Source organism: Trachemys scripta, chromosome 7 (assembly GCF_013100865.1).
Source record: "Trachemys scripta elegans isolate TJP31775 chromosome 7, CAS_Tse_1.0, whole genome shotgun sequence".
NCBI classification, from domain to species: Eukaryota; Metazoa; Chordata; order Testudines; family Emydidae; genus Trachemys; species Trachemys scripta.
The window spans coordinates 104,220,442-104,234,561 of NC_048304.1; the positions used below are offsets into that span (position 1 = coordinate 104,220,442).

General features: G+C 38.9%; 1 protein-coding gene across 3 annotated transcripts in view; it reads left to right on the forward strand.

The window, feature by feature from the left end:
- The window catches only part of C7H10orf90 (chromosome 7 C10orf90 homolog), a 182,281-nt gene that overhangs the window by 133,188 nt on the left and 34,973 nt on the right, over positions 1-14,120 (forward strand). The gene's annotated exons all lie outside the window — the stretch shown is intronic.

Here is a 14,120-nt window from a genome sequence, read left to right on the forward strand (position 1 = left end):
TGCCTTTGATCACTATATGAACATTAATTAATTAAACCTCACAACAACCACTGAGATTTTTCCATTTACAGATGAGGGGGGGAAGTGGGACACAAATGGATTTTGTTCAAAGTCACACACTGACTCAGTGGCAGAGCAAGGCATAGAATCCTGGTGGACACGTTTACTCATCCCCTGTTGTTGCCACTAGACTCAGTACCTCCCCGCCTCTGAAATGTGTGATAGTAATCTTTATTATTAGCAGTAGTAGTATTTATTATTATTATTTATTTTATTTATTAAGGCAAAATGATTAAATAGCAGATATTCTATAGAGAAAAGCTGCTGCTGTACATCCCAGGTAACTTATCAATGGGAAATTTCAGCAGGACGGATCAGTGAGGCCAAGATTTTCAAAACAGGAGACAAGGTTTGGTTCCTAAATCCATATTTATGCACGAACTCAGTAGCTGGATTTGCAAAGGTGCTAAGTTCCCAATGGCAGAGTGTTTAACACAATCTGAACATGAATTGGAAGTCACAAGGGGAATGACAAGCCATGGTAAGGAGGATAAGGGAAATGGGGGGGCAAGAAGAACATAGGAGGCGCATCCTCTCTGACTGATGCTATTAATTTAACTCTTTCACTTCTCTGCTTAGCCATGATACCTGTATATCTGTGGCATTTGCAAGCTTACTTTGAAGAACAAATGTTCTGTTCGTATTTTGAGGGGCAAATGCTGTGCATGCAAGGCTTTGCTGCACATAGTTTAGACACTGCATGTGATTTACGACAGAAGTTGTTACCTAGAATACTTTTTGAGACTTCTCAGGGGTCAAGAGAAACAGTGGCTTCCATTAATAAAGTCAGCATTTGCCAGAAGTTATTAGAAAATGAGGTGTGAGATTATCACAATTTATCCGCCTATACTTTAAGAGGAAATAACTGTGGTAACCAGGTGGGAAGTGTTGTCTTTTAAATGGCTTACACTGTTTATTCACATGACAATGTAATATGCAAATGTGTATGTTTCTGTATAATAGATAACAAGATGTTTTGTCACCTTACTACAGCTTTTCCTGTGTGAGATTTGTAAATACAACTGATATAATGCCTCCAAAGGGCACGGTCTTTCTTGTTAGGATCCAAAAATTAATGAGCACTCAAATACTTGTCAGCCTTTAACTGTGACAAATCTTAGGAAACCTAGTAAAATTCATGAGTCATGTAAACTGCTCATTAAAATGAAAGGGAATTGGTTTGATTTTTTCACCTGTGAGAAAATGAAAAATAGAGCTCTTTTGAGTTCATAGAATCATCGCAATGAGAGATGGAGAAGATCTATTAGGTTGACTAGTCCATTCCATCGCAAGCGCAGTATGTTTGTGCCATTTATCTAGGCTTTTGTCTAAACTAGTTTTAAATATCTCAAGTGATGAAGTAATACCTTCCTGTTTCATGATGTGACACCTCTGTGTATGCAGTCAAATTTGCAAGAGCCTTTTTAGATGCCATATCACATTGCAAGTAAAACTAATCAATTATCCACTGTCATCTCTAAGTAGTTTTCACCATTACTGCTTTTCAAGTGTCTTTCTCCCAAAATGTACTAGCTTGAATTTGTCCATGTTGGAATCTGAGTACTACTAGATGTGTCTCCTAGACTCAGGTAGGTCCAGTTGCAAGAAATGCCTTCTTCCAGCTAACACTAACTAGAAGACTCTGCCTAGTCCCTCCGATGAGGACTAGCAACTGTGATTCATACATTCTTCATTTCACGCCTAGACTATTACAACTTTCTTTACCTAGTGCTATCAGTCAAGGTCAACAAGAGACTCCAGGTGGTGTAATATGTGGCAGGCTGCCTCTTGAGGATGACTAGCTGCAGGAAGCACGTTGTACCAATACCCTATCTTCCACTGGCTCACCATATACTTACCTTAGACCTTAGTCCATCCCATGCTTTGCTGTACATTGGGCTACCCACATATGCCTGTCAACTGCCCTTCTCTCCAAATCTTCCCATTTTATGTTGAGGTACTTGATGTCGTTCAGAACTATTCGTTTCCACGTTATGCGCGGTTTTCCTGTCTTTCTTCTTGTATTTTCTGGCTTCCATTCAAGGGCGGTATTTGGTAAGTGTTCTTTTTCCATTCTCAGCACATGTCCCAGCCACTGATGTCTTCTTTTGTAGATTATTTTTGAGAGGGTACCTTGTCCAGTAATTTTTCTGACTTCTTCATTCGTCTTCCTATCTCTATATGTTATTCCCAATATTCTTCTCAGACATTTGTGATGAAATGCATCCAGCTTTTGTGTAACGTTCTTGGTAAGTTGCCATGTCTCACTGCTATATGTTGTGATGGTGATAACAATTGCTTTGTACACATTCAGTTTTGTCTTGAGGGAGATGTTTTTGAGTTGCCAGATGTTTTTGAGTCTTCCAAATGCAGCGTTTGCCTTCCCGATTCACCATATACTACTGGGTCCAAATCAGGAACCTGATCCTGATCTCTACAACTTTTAATGGGCTTGAACTGGGCTACCTTAATGATAGCCTTTCTGTTCTTGATACTCTGAGACCATTGGAGAGATAGAAACTATCCGAGCCTGGGGTGAAACTACTGAGACCTGGTGTCAGTGTTTCTTCAGTGTTGGATCATGGGGTATGTAACAAGCCTACTCACATTATGGTAGCTGAGAATAACATTTGAGTATGCGGGAAATATGTAGAAGGAAGGAACTAGAGAAGAGGAGGATGAGAGAAACAAAGAAAGAAAAGGAATGATGAAGAGGAAGAAATAGTATAGTATAGTAATAGTATAAATGACTGAGCCCAAGAAATACAAGTGGAGATCCTTCATTTTATATTCTTATACCACTTTTATTCTACCATATGTGGTGCCTATCTATTACAGTGACTGATACTCTGTACAGTAGATATAGTTTTATTTATTGTTGCCCTTTCTGATTAAAATGGAAAGCCTTTTTAACTGCACCCACTAAAATACCAAAGTTAGAGAGTTAAACATTTCCAAGGCCAACACTCATTTTCTTTGTCCCCTCTTATAATATTGACTGGTTTGGTTTGAAGGTGGCCATGTCAAACTGTGCTTCATCCCAGGCTTCAGTGGGAGTTAGGGCTGTGCAAGGAATGCAGGATCAAACCATTTGACAAGCAACCCATGCCACCGTATAGTGCGTTGCTACATTAGCTGGCTTGCCTGCTGAGTTCCCAGCGACTTAAAAAGTTTGAACGTATATCAATTTAGAGCACTAAATAGTTAGCCAATAGCTTTCTGGGGAATGCGGGAAGGGGAGTAGGTAGATAATATCCTCACCAGGATAAGGAAAAAGAAAGTCAATGAGTGAACTTTTATTTTGGCTTCTAATTGCTGGGATATTAAAAAAAAATTAGTTTTCATGTGACCTTATTGGGGATATTAGTCAAGCAATAGTTAACAACCCTTAGCACTTTTCATATTTAAATCATTCTAAAAACATAATCTAATTCAGGGGTTCTAAAATTTGTATATTAGTGTGGGCCTCATGTTAATAAAATGTCTGGTGAGCCTCTTCCAATTTGTGATCACATATCACAGTCACCTGTTCAACTACAGCAATTGCTTACATGGAAAAAATAGAAAATTATTTGATGTCTGTTTATCTGCCTTTTAATGCAATTTGGCAGCTGTAAACCAGTAGGAGAACCAGTATCACATCACCAGACAGGTCTCCATGGACCACCAAGGGTGCATGGACCACAGTTTGGATTGGGCAAATGAATTATGCATCAGGAACATCCATCTTGTGGAATGGGAAGGTATCTTCCTTTTCCATAGGCAGGTGACCTGATCCTCCACTGTTCCTTGCGTTGTGTATTAAAATTTACACTAGTGCCAAGTGCATGAAATGGAGTAAATCATTAACATTCTGAGCTGGTAGTGTCTTACACTCACTTTGCAATGGCACAGGTGACTAGGGAAGATGCAGGGCAACAGAGAGAATCTAGCCCAGTATTCATACAACTTCATCTCATTCAGTGTTTTACGTTTAAATTTTATTGTCAGGCTTCCTGACAGTAAGTTGTTCAGATTGCAAATAGAGTTTGACTTGGATTTCAACAGCTGAGTTTAATAGTGGGTGGCATCTAAAACACTGTCAGCTAGCAATAGGCCTCTTTGCTTTTGATGCAAATGTGAAATGATTGATCTCAAGTTATTGAAATTTTATGTGTGTATCATACCATGAATGTATTTTTTTCTATAGCATATTTTGGGGTGAAAATCTAGACTATATATATAGATGCTAATTCTCCCTAGTAAACCAAAACTCATTATCAGCTAGTGCACAAAGTCATGTTTCATGGTTGTGACATTTGAAAGCCTTGTTTTAGAGCTGTGGTTTCACCTCAGTTGACTTTGTATTTTAATTAATGGCATTGTAGAATTTAAATAAATGAAAATAAATGGTGTCTATAGGGGCTTAGTCACTCCTGAAGCTGCAGCTCCTGTATCCATCAAAGAGCTGTACTGTAAGTGCCTCAAATCCATGTGTTACATGTAAAAACAAGCTAGAACATCAGAGGTGGGATTTTTGAAGCTTCCTAAAGGCCTTTGGGCACCTAATTCTTATTAATTTTAATGAGAATTGGACATCTAAATCTCTTAGGTAGCTTTCAAAGTCCCAGCCTGTATGTGCATTTAATACAAAATAGTCTTCTTATTAAAATCCGTAGAATCCATCCCCATACATAAACTACAGTACAGACTAAGCCTAACTGAAGCTACATACACATCTCAAGTTCCTGATGATATCACAAACCACATCAACTTCATTCTCATGGTGATCATGTTGACATCAGGACCGTTTGAGGTCATAAACTGTGCCCTCAGCAATTAAGTATCAGAGGGGTAGCCAGTCTGAGTCTGGTCATAACTTTTAATGAGATATTGCCTTAACCTGTTTAGGTGAACTTAAACTTTCATTGCAAGCTGTGTGGTATCATGTAGCTTACCTGATGTCTCATAAATACAAGGTAAGTTTAAAAATACAAAAATAATTTGTCTTATTTTAACTCAAGACAGGAATATCTTCTTGAGTTGATCTCAAGATCTTTTTTAAGTCCTAATTTCATACCTTAGCTTGCAAGAAGAATAACATGGGATCTTGCAGTGTGTGTGTGTGTGTGTGTGTGTGTAATTCTGACGCTTCCTGGGTTTACACATGGTTATGAAGCATCTCACTACCATGTGCCCTTAACATGAGGGACACTTATCTGTGCCTGCCAGGTGTCAGCTCACTGCACCACCTGCCACAAGCAACACAAGCATTCCTGTCAGCCTATGTGGGCTTTTTTGTCCCTCTTGCAGGCTAGTAACAGGTGCTCCAATCCTCAAGTCCTCTGAGTGTCACCTTCATATCTAGTATCCAATATTTCTCCCCTTATCCACTAGTCACTCACAGAATTTCTAGGCTTGCTGTTCCCAAAGGAATACTAGTCACGTGTTGGTACACAGCTTACTAGTCACACCTTGGTACACAGCTCTACTTAACACACAGCACTTATACTTGCTTTCACTATAAACTAATCTAAGTTTAGCAAAGCATAGGGATTTGTATGATAACCCTTTGTTTCCAATATTTCTATTTGTTATGTAGAAAATAAAATCATAACATACATTGTAGAATCTACACTCAACTAAAAAGATACACTTTTATCTGATAAGATACTACATACCCCAAAGTCCTTCTCACAGCATTTGTCCACCAGGATTGCTGAGTCCCTTCTTTCATGAGGTCAAGACTGCTGGCAGATTGCCTCACCCAGGTGAAGGATGCCTGAATGTCTCTCTGCACCTCCAGATATACCAGACTAGTCCTTTGGTGTTCACTTCTAAAATAGGGTGTCCCCTCTCCCACCTTTCACCCCACCCCCTGCTGTTTACCCTTTCCTGGTAATTTCCTTCTGAAGTCCCTTGGAGCTCTTAATTAGCATTTGACTCAGTATGTGAATAGACTTCTGTGATAAGATACACAATGGTAAGCCAGGGAGATAAGTGTCTCCCATCTCCTGTCTGGAGAAGTCTGTTTCAAGGTGCTACTTCTGAGTGACCCACCTTTAACGACAAAGCCTTAAGAACATATTTTCCAATATGTATATCTCACTGTATATTGTCTGCACACGTATTTCACAAAGACTATGATGATCAGTGTGACACAGGCTTTCAGTAGAAACCCTACATGACTCTCTTTGGTGAACTAGAATGTAAATACCACACCCCAAGGATTCCTGTAACCTGTATGCCCCTTGAGCCTTCTGCCGGTTGTCATCAAGAGATCCTTGGCTTACAGTAATATATAAATTTTACATGTCCTATTTGGTTGTGCAGACTGAATCTTTAAAAGGAGCAAAGCAAAATAAATTAAACTGTTTTAAAAGTTCCTTTTAACCTTTGAATTAAATAAAAGTCTTTTTAAAACTAATGCAGATTATTAACATTGATATATCAATCTTGGTCCTGTAGGGTGACTTCATGAGCCTCTGATCATCATATCTATAATTTAAACTGGGTTAATTTGAGCAGAATAGTTCATCTATTAAGCCAGTACATATTAGTCCTTCTGCTGGTGTTATATCTAAAACCTATGACCAGCATAACATAATGAAGCATAGCAGAAGCAGACAGAAACTGAGGTGTGGGAAGGGAATACAGAGAGTAAATTGTGATATGAAATGTAAATTCAGTAAGACAGAGGGATACAGGAAATCTAATTCAGATGGTAGAAGCTGCAGAGAAGGCTCTCCCACCAAGAGTGGTGAGTAGGGTAGCCAATTCTGGATGGACGTATTCCTGGAGGTTTCATCACATAACATAATCTTTAATTAGAGATTAATATTTAATTCCTGGAGACTCCAGGACAGTCCTGGAGGGTTGGCAACCATAGTCGTGAGGATAAGTGAAGCCAGGGAAAGAAACAGTGATAGATTAGTGAGGAGAGCAGAGAGGGAAGTGGAGATGGGCAAGGTCTGTTGTGATGAAGGGTGGAGCTAAACCATTTGAAACAAGAGAAGCAATTTTGAATAGGATTATGGAATGAATAGGGAGCCATTGGCGATGTTTGAAGATGAGGTGCTATGGTTGCCCTTAATAGTGTGGGCAAAAAGGTAGACATCAGAATTCTGTACATGCTGGAGTCTAGGGAGTTGAGACTGGTGAAGAGCACAGAGAAGGAAGCATCCATAATGGAGATGGGATGTGGTGAGGGAATTCTGCAGATGAAGTCTTCAGTAGAGTTAAGTCAAGTGAAGTGGCACATGCATAAGCAACTTTGCAGAATTGGGGATAGGCACCCATAAGGGTTGGGAGAGGAAAGTTCAGGATCAAGGATGACACCCATGTTACACACGGAGGTGGTAAATGGAAGGTGTGAATCAATGAAGGGGACAGAGGAGAGAGATGGTGTCATAGACCTAAGAGGAGTGCTTCTGACTGTCAGTCATTTAGCTGAAGGACTGTTGAGATGAAAGCACAAGTTTACTTGATCCAGGCAGCCTAAGAAAATGGACGAGTAAAGCTAAGAAAGGAGCTGATCTTGTGGAATGCTAAATGTCTCCCAACACATTGTAAGCTTGCTTTCATTCTTGAGCTAAAGAGTTCCTTCAACTAATGCTGGAGCAAACAGAGTCCTATCAACTAGTATTTGAGCTTGAAGAGTTCCATCAGCTCTTGCATGGACAACATAGATATCTGATCATAAGTCTTCTTAGTTAAAGGGGAAGAGAACTGGTTTTCAATTATTTTATTTCAAGATGCCATAGTTAAGTATGTGTCTGTTATTTGTTTAAAAATATTTAATATTTGTACTTGGCTATAAAATAATGATTAAAATGTTATTTAAAACTTCACTGTATAACTAAAAACATCTTGTCATTTGCCTGAACTCCCATGTACCTGGTCTCATAGACTATTAAAGGACAAACGCCTGTGACATGCGATGTTATGTGCACTCAACTTCCACATTCAGATATCATAGTGGTGAGTGTGGTAAAAATGCTGAGCTAGATTCCAGAGAAGCTGACCTATCTTTGGGGTACCTGAAATGCAAAAAAAGGTGGTTTAAAAAATAGTTATACATTGAAATCTCCTGGATATTTGGGGCATTCAGCCCATAAGGATAAAATTTCTTCATTTTTATTGAAATATGTATAGGTCACCTTTAAACTAAAAGGAGCTCATGGTTAGCAGGCTAACCTAATTTGTTACTAAGGCATAGGAGTGGAAAGTAGTAGTAGTATTGTATTTATTTTCAGTTATTGAATACATTGGAAAGGTTACAATGGGGAAAAAAGTGAGTTTCTGACGTTTTTTTTTGATCATCTGCCCTTGAGGAAGTCACCACACAGAGGCCTAGAATTTAAGATTAGAAGAAAAAATGATTTGGTGTTTAAAATAGTACATAAGACCCATTAATTACAATATGGAATTTATTGTTCAGCAACTCAAGTAGCTGCAGCTGGTGCCAATTTGTTCTCAAGTATTAGTTTGAGTGTAGAGGTAGTGGCGGTGAAGACAGAGCAGAATGTGAAGTATGATGCAGAAGATTTCACTTCAGTGTACACTTGCTAAACATGTGGGGCCAGATCCTCAGATGGGGTAAATCAGCATATATCTGTTGATTTCATTGGAGCTATGCTGATTTACCCCAGCTGAGGATCTGGCCCAAAATGTTCATAATGGGGCTTTATGGAAGTAGTAGCTGGTGCTGACTTGTTCAGAGCCGAGGATCACATGCCCAAAAGCATATTAAAAGGAGTACTTTGATGTTTTACTTCAGCTGGTATACATTTAAAAAGAGGGAGTTTGTCAGTTTTCTCTAGCGCTAAATGTTTTGTGTCATTGTGTATATTTCACATTAGATGGTTTTAGTTTAACAGTTTTAGGAAAATGTCCAAAGCCTATAATCTACTGAGTAACCTTTGTAAGTACTCAGCATCCTCAATTTCCATTGACTCCAGGAGTCACTCAGCACTTGCAAGATGGAGGCTTAGCTGTATAACTTGTAGTCAGCAATGTCAAGAAATCCCTTATTCTTGGTTCCCTCTTCTCTCCCCTTATGCTTTTCAATATAGAATGTCCCCTAATCTCAGGGCAAACTTTTTACTTGTCCTAAATAGCCAGAGCATTAAACCTTATAGTTTTGCTCCTTCATTTAAACTATGATTGTCAATTTCCCTGTCATCCCAGAATCTGGTGGAGTGAAGTGAGAGGATGAGGCTTATCATGTCTAAAAGAAAAATGAGGGAATAGCCCAAGTGTTTTGTTTTTTTTTAACAGAACTTGCATGCATTTAATTTGGTTAATTATTTATTTAGAGAAAATGTGGGAATAAAAGAACATCTTATCTTGCCCCACCCCCACTCCATGTTGCTATATAGCTCCCTTTAGAGATCATGGGAGATAAACATATAAATGAAGGGGAGAATATACCCCCAACTGCATAAACCAAAGCAGCCCCTAGACCTGCTTTCAATTACATAACTGGTACTTCAGCAGCAGGTCATTAGTGCCTTTGTGACTTTGGCTGTAATCACAACCATAATATTTTGACATGGAACTAATTGTTCTTGAACAATTTGTCCACTGTATAAGACTATAAAGAGCCCTTCACATTAGCCATGGAGTCCCTCTCATCCCACTCATTATAGGGCCTGATCCTGCAGTAACTTTTAAGTTGACTGGGAAGCACCTTGTACAATCAAGCTTTTATCCTGCAACAAACATTAGACCCAGTCCTACACTCACTGGAGTGAATGACAAAGCTCTCATTGACATGCATGAATCAGGCTCCATTATTTTCTCTTGATGATGAAAGGAAAATCACATTCATTTTTGTCTGGAATTCCTTTCTGCCCCATTTATGCTATTCTAGGCATTAATCCAGTACAAAATCATATTCCAAGTTCCTGGAATTTTCCACGGAGCCTCTTTTAATTTTTCCATAAATGAAACTGATAGTGTTAATTGATCTTTTATTCAAAAGGAGAACAGCTTGTCTGGTAGGGACAAAAGTTAAAATATAGACTGTTCTCATTTTGGCAGGTAAAAATCTAGGGCCTGATAGTTTCCTGTCTTCCTACTTTTTCAGTCATTTGCACTTGTTCAAAGTGAGTGAAAAATACCATGGTTCTGATCTGCCTACACTTTGTACAGATTTAAAATACTATGCAAAGCTGTGGATGCTGCTAAGGTAACCTCAGGCATTCAGTGATACTTGCAGGACAAATAGTGGAGGACAAGATAGCATTTTTAGATAATTAGACAAATGGGCTATGTGGAGTCAGTGGACCCAATTCTCCTCTCACTTACACTAGTGTAAATCAATAGTAACTTCACTGAAGTCAATGGAGCTGTTACATGGGGTTCTCTCAACCCAAAGCTCTTGGCAACTTTACTCTTTGTGGGGTAGTGTCAGGAGATAAATCACTGGGGACACAGCCTGTCCATCTGGTTAAAGATTGGCACAAATCCAAAGTGCTTTTATCCAAAATTACTATTTTATTAGATCTCCAGCACATACAGATATGCAAAAGTGTTAGAGTGCCCCCAAGCAATAGTTACCCACAGTCTGGAAGGGTCTTGAGTGGTCAAATGACAAGGTTCAAGTGGCCAGCTATCCGTCTGTCACTGGGGATTCCAAGAGATGTCCAGAAGGTCAAAGCCAAATTCCTCAGACCTATCTACCCCTTTTATGTTAGTAACTGCTACAGTTACATCAACAACATATCAATAAAAAAAGACAAAACAAAACAAAAACCAATTAAGCAAGCACTTTTAATCTGTTGGTCCTGCAACTGTATTTCCACACAACAACAGTCCAAAGATATAGCTAGACTTCCTATTTTTTTTAAAAGAGACAGACTTCAGCAATTTCAAAAGAGAGCCTAACTAGGAAGGCAGCAGGGTCATGCTCACTTCTCATGATCACTCAAACCACTCCCCTCTGGCTTGCCTACTTATGCTAAGGCTGCTACAAAGGCCTACTAACTTACATGTGTTTGGCAATAAGCATAATAATCGATATTCCAGTACTGGCCTAGGCGTTTTGCTGGGCTGTCAAAATCTCCCTAACAGAGCCACACTATTGTAAATGAGATGAGAATCTGGCTCAGTCTGGCTATGGCAAATTACCAGAAATAGTGGAGTGAATAACGAGGTACCTTTAATATGCTTTGATCAGAATACCATGTGGCCAGTGTACGTCACTTTAAAATCCCAAGAGCCATTTCATTGTATTGAGTCACACTGAATTTTTTTTCTAAAAATTAGCACAAAAAATACCTTCTCAGCCACTAAAATATAGTGTAACAGCTTCTAGTGTGACCTCATTATGATGTGAATATGAATGTCTAATCTAGAGAGCATATTAAAATGTTATGGAAAAGCCTCACAAATGCATCAGCCAATTTTCATAATTTTCTTAATAATTATCAACAGAGACCCAGTCAGCCTAAGGATCAGCTACCTGGAAATGTTTGGTTTGTAAAAGATATTGCTTTGCTACAGCCTGACCAAAAAGACACCACAAGAAAGGCCACAAAGATGGTTCGAGGTATGGTTCTAGGATTAATTATGATGGAAAGAAGAATAATTAACAGGGGCTTGATTGAGGTATTCAGAATTATGAAGGGGTTAATAAAATTGAACAGTTCCTCTTTTTATCCTGCCCTAAATTACAAGAAAAAGGGGGAGGACTCAAAATTATAACCACAGTAAATATGGACTAAATAAAAGAAAACTCTGTTTTATGCAGTGTAGAATTAATCTGCAGAACTCATTGATGCAAGAGGTTGAATCAAATAATATTGGTGGATTACGTCATGGTCACTAAAATATTCTGTAGCTGTTCAACATAAGATACCTTATGGTCAAATCTAATGATCTCCTGCAGGTACAGGTGTTAGGCAGAATTATTTTCCTTCATTCTGATGCAGTTGTTCCACATTGTGCTCTTATTCCATCAAATCTCTCAATTGAAGCAGCATTGGGCTAGATCAGTGCATCATGTCCTTCCTAGACTGCTGTGCTGTTAAATAGTATCTGTATAATTACACTAGTGTTGAGTGTGATTCCTTTGTCTATCACAAAATAGTGCTGAGAGGCTTAATTAATTGATTAAGTGCTTTTGAGATCTTAAATTGGAAGACACTATGGAGTACTTATTACTATGTGAAGCATTATTAGCCACTTGATTAGATACATTACGGGATTTTTTTCACCTTCCTATGAAACATCAGGTATTGGTTAAACCCCAAACCTGCAATGAGCTGTATGTAGGTGGAGCCCTCCATCTCTGCTGTGCACTGAAATCAATGGGCCTCCATCCACTCAGCTCAAGTTTCAGGGCTGGACCCTCAAAGGACAATGCCTACGTACACCTTCGGACTGCTGTTTCACAAATACAGCTTTTCACAATCACAGGTTAGTTTTCACAAAAACAAACCATTTTTGTCCTAGAAATGGAAAATATGTGATTCCTAGAGCACCACTGACATTTTTCCATTTTAACTATCAAAAAAGCAATGCAATAGATTCAGCTCCTAGAGCATTTTTTTGAAAAAACATTTATTTTCAGAGTAAGAAGGATCTTCTTATACAAATAAACAGTATGAATATAGATCCTTTTTCTTCTTTTCTCTGCCCCACCCCCACAAAGCAGTGTGATTATTTATAAGCTGATAGTTCAGGCAGATGTGCCACAAGCTTCACACAGAGTTCTACTAGTGCCCTTTTTATTATTGTTGCTATTATTTATTATTGGTATTATAGTAGTGTCTAGAGGGCCCGACCGAGACCTGGGTCCCATTGTACTAAGCATTATATGTATATGTAGTAAGAGGCAGTCCCTTGCCTGAAGAGTTAAACTGTAATTAAACAAGACAGATAAATGTGAGAGAGGAAACAAAGACACACAGGGCTGAAGTGACTTGGCCAAGGTGTCACAGCAGGTCAGAAAGCTGGGAATAGAACAAAGGTTTCCTGACTCTCTCTCCAGTGCTCTGCCCACTGGATCAAGATGCCTCTCAAGTGTTCCCCTTTATTTGTGACCTAAAATGCTCTTATTAAGCTTGTTTTAGGCCTTGAGCAAAACTGGCCAGTTGGGATGAATTTTGTGGTGGTTTGTGATGTGTATAAATGAAGAGTGAGATGGATGGGGGGGTCACAAAATACATCTTTGCTTGAAAGTCAAACGAGGCTTTGTTGAATCTATAGTAGGTTTCCAGAGGTGAAAATTCTAAATTGCACACCCTGCTGCCCCAGAACCCATTCATTCATTTATATTGAAAAATTAACTTTGAAAGGCAGCTAATGAGATATTTTTGACTTGAGTGCCAGGCAGTGGGACTCAAATGTCCTGCTAGTCTCTGCTAAACAACTTGGGCTTGATTTCTTATTGACTGGGTAAAAAAAAGAGATGATATTGTTCCAAGTGCCACCCGCAGAAGATTGTACAGATCTTCACAATATGTTTGCCACTATTTTTTTACATGCTTTGAACAACAATGAAATAGTTAACAATATTGACATTTATAGTAACATAACGGGGCATCTGAATTAACACCCCATTAAGATCACTGCTGCAGTTCCCACCTTTCAAAGCTATTGTTTCAAGCTCTTTGTGTACTGCGATAGTTATACTAGATTCATGTTTTGAAGGTTTTGTTTGCAATCATAAGAGCTTGAGACTTATGTTTTTGCTTTAAATGAAAACTTCAATTCTGGAGCAGAAGTTGCCAGCTTCGGGGGAAGAGGTTAAACAGCATATATGCGCATATGGCCCCAATTTGAGCTCTGTACAAAATGTAAACCATCCAGAATGTTTTGGGATTTTTAAAACACTGTGTTATTATATACAGTGGCTGCACTTAAAAGATTCCTTTCCAGCTTTAAAGACTGTGTGGGTTTGAGAAAGAGACTATGTCTACACTACAGACTTCTGCCAGCATAACTATGTTGGTCAGGGACATGAAGAAGTGTGATCTCTAATTGGAAGAAGTCCTTAGTGTAGATGCAGCTATGTGGACAAAGCTGTCTTTTTACCAGTCTAGCTTGCTTCATCTGGTGGGAGAGGCATTGGT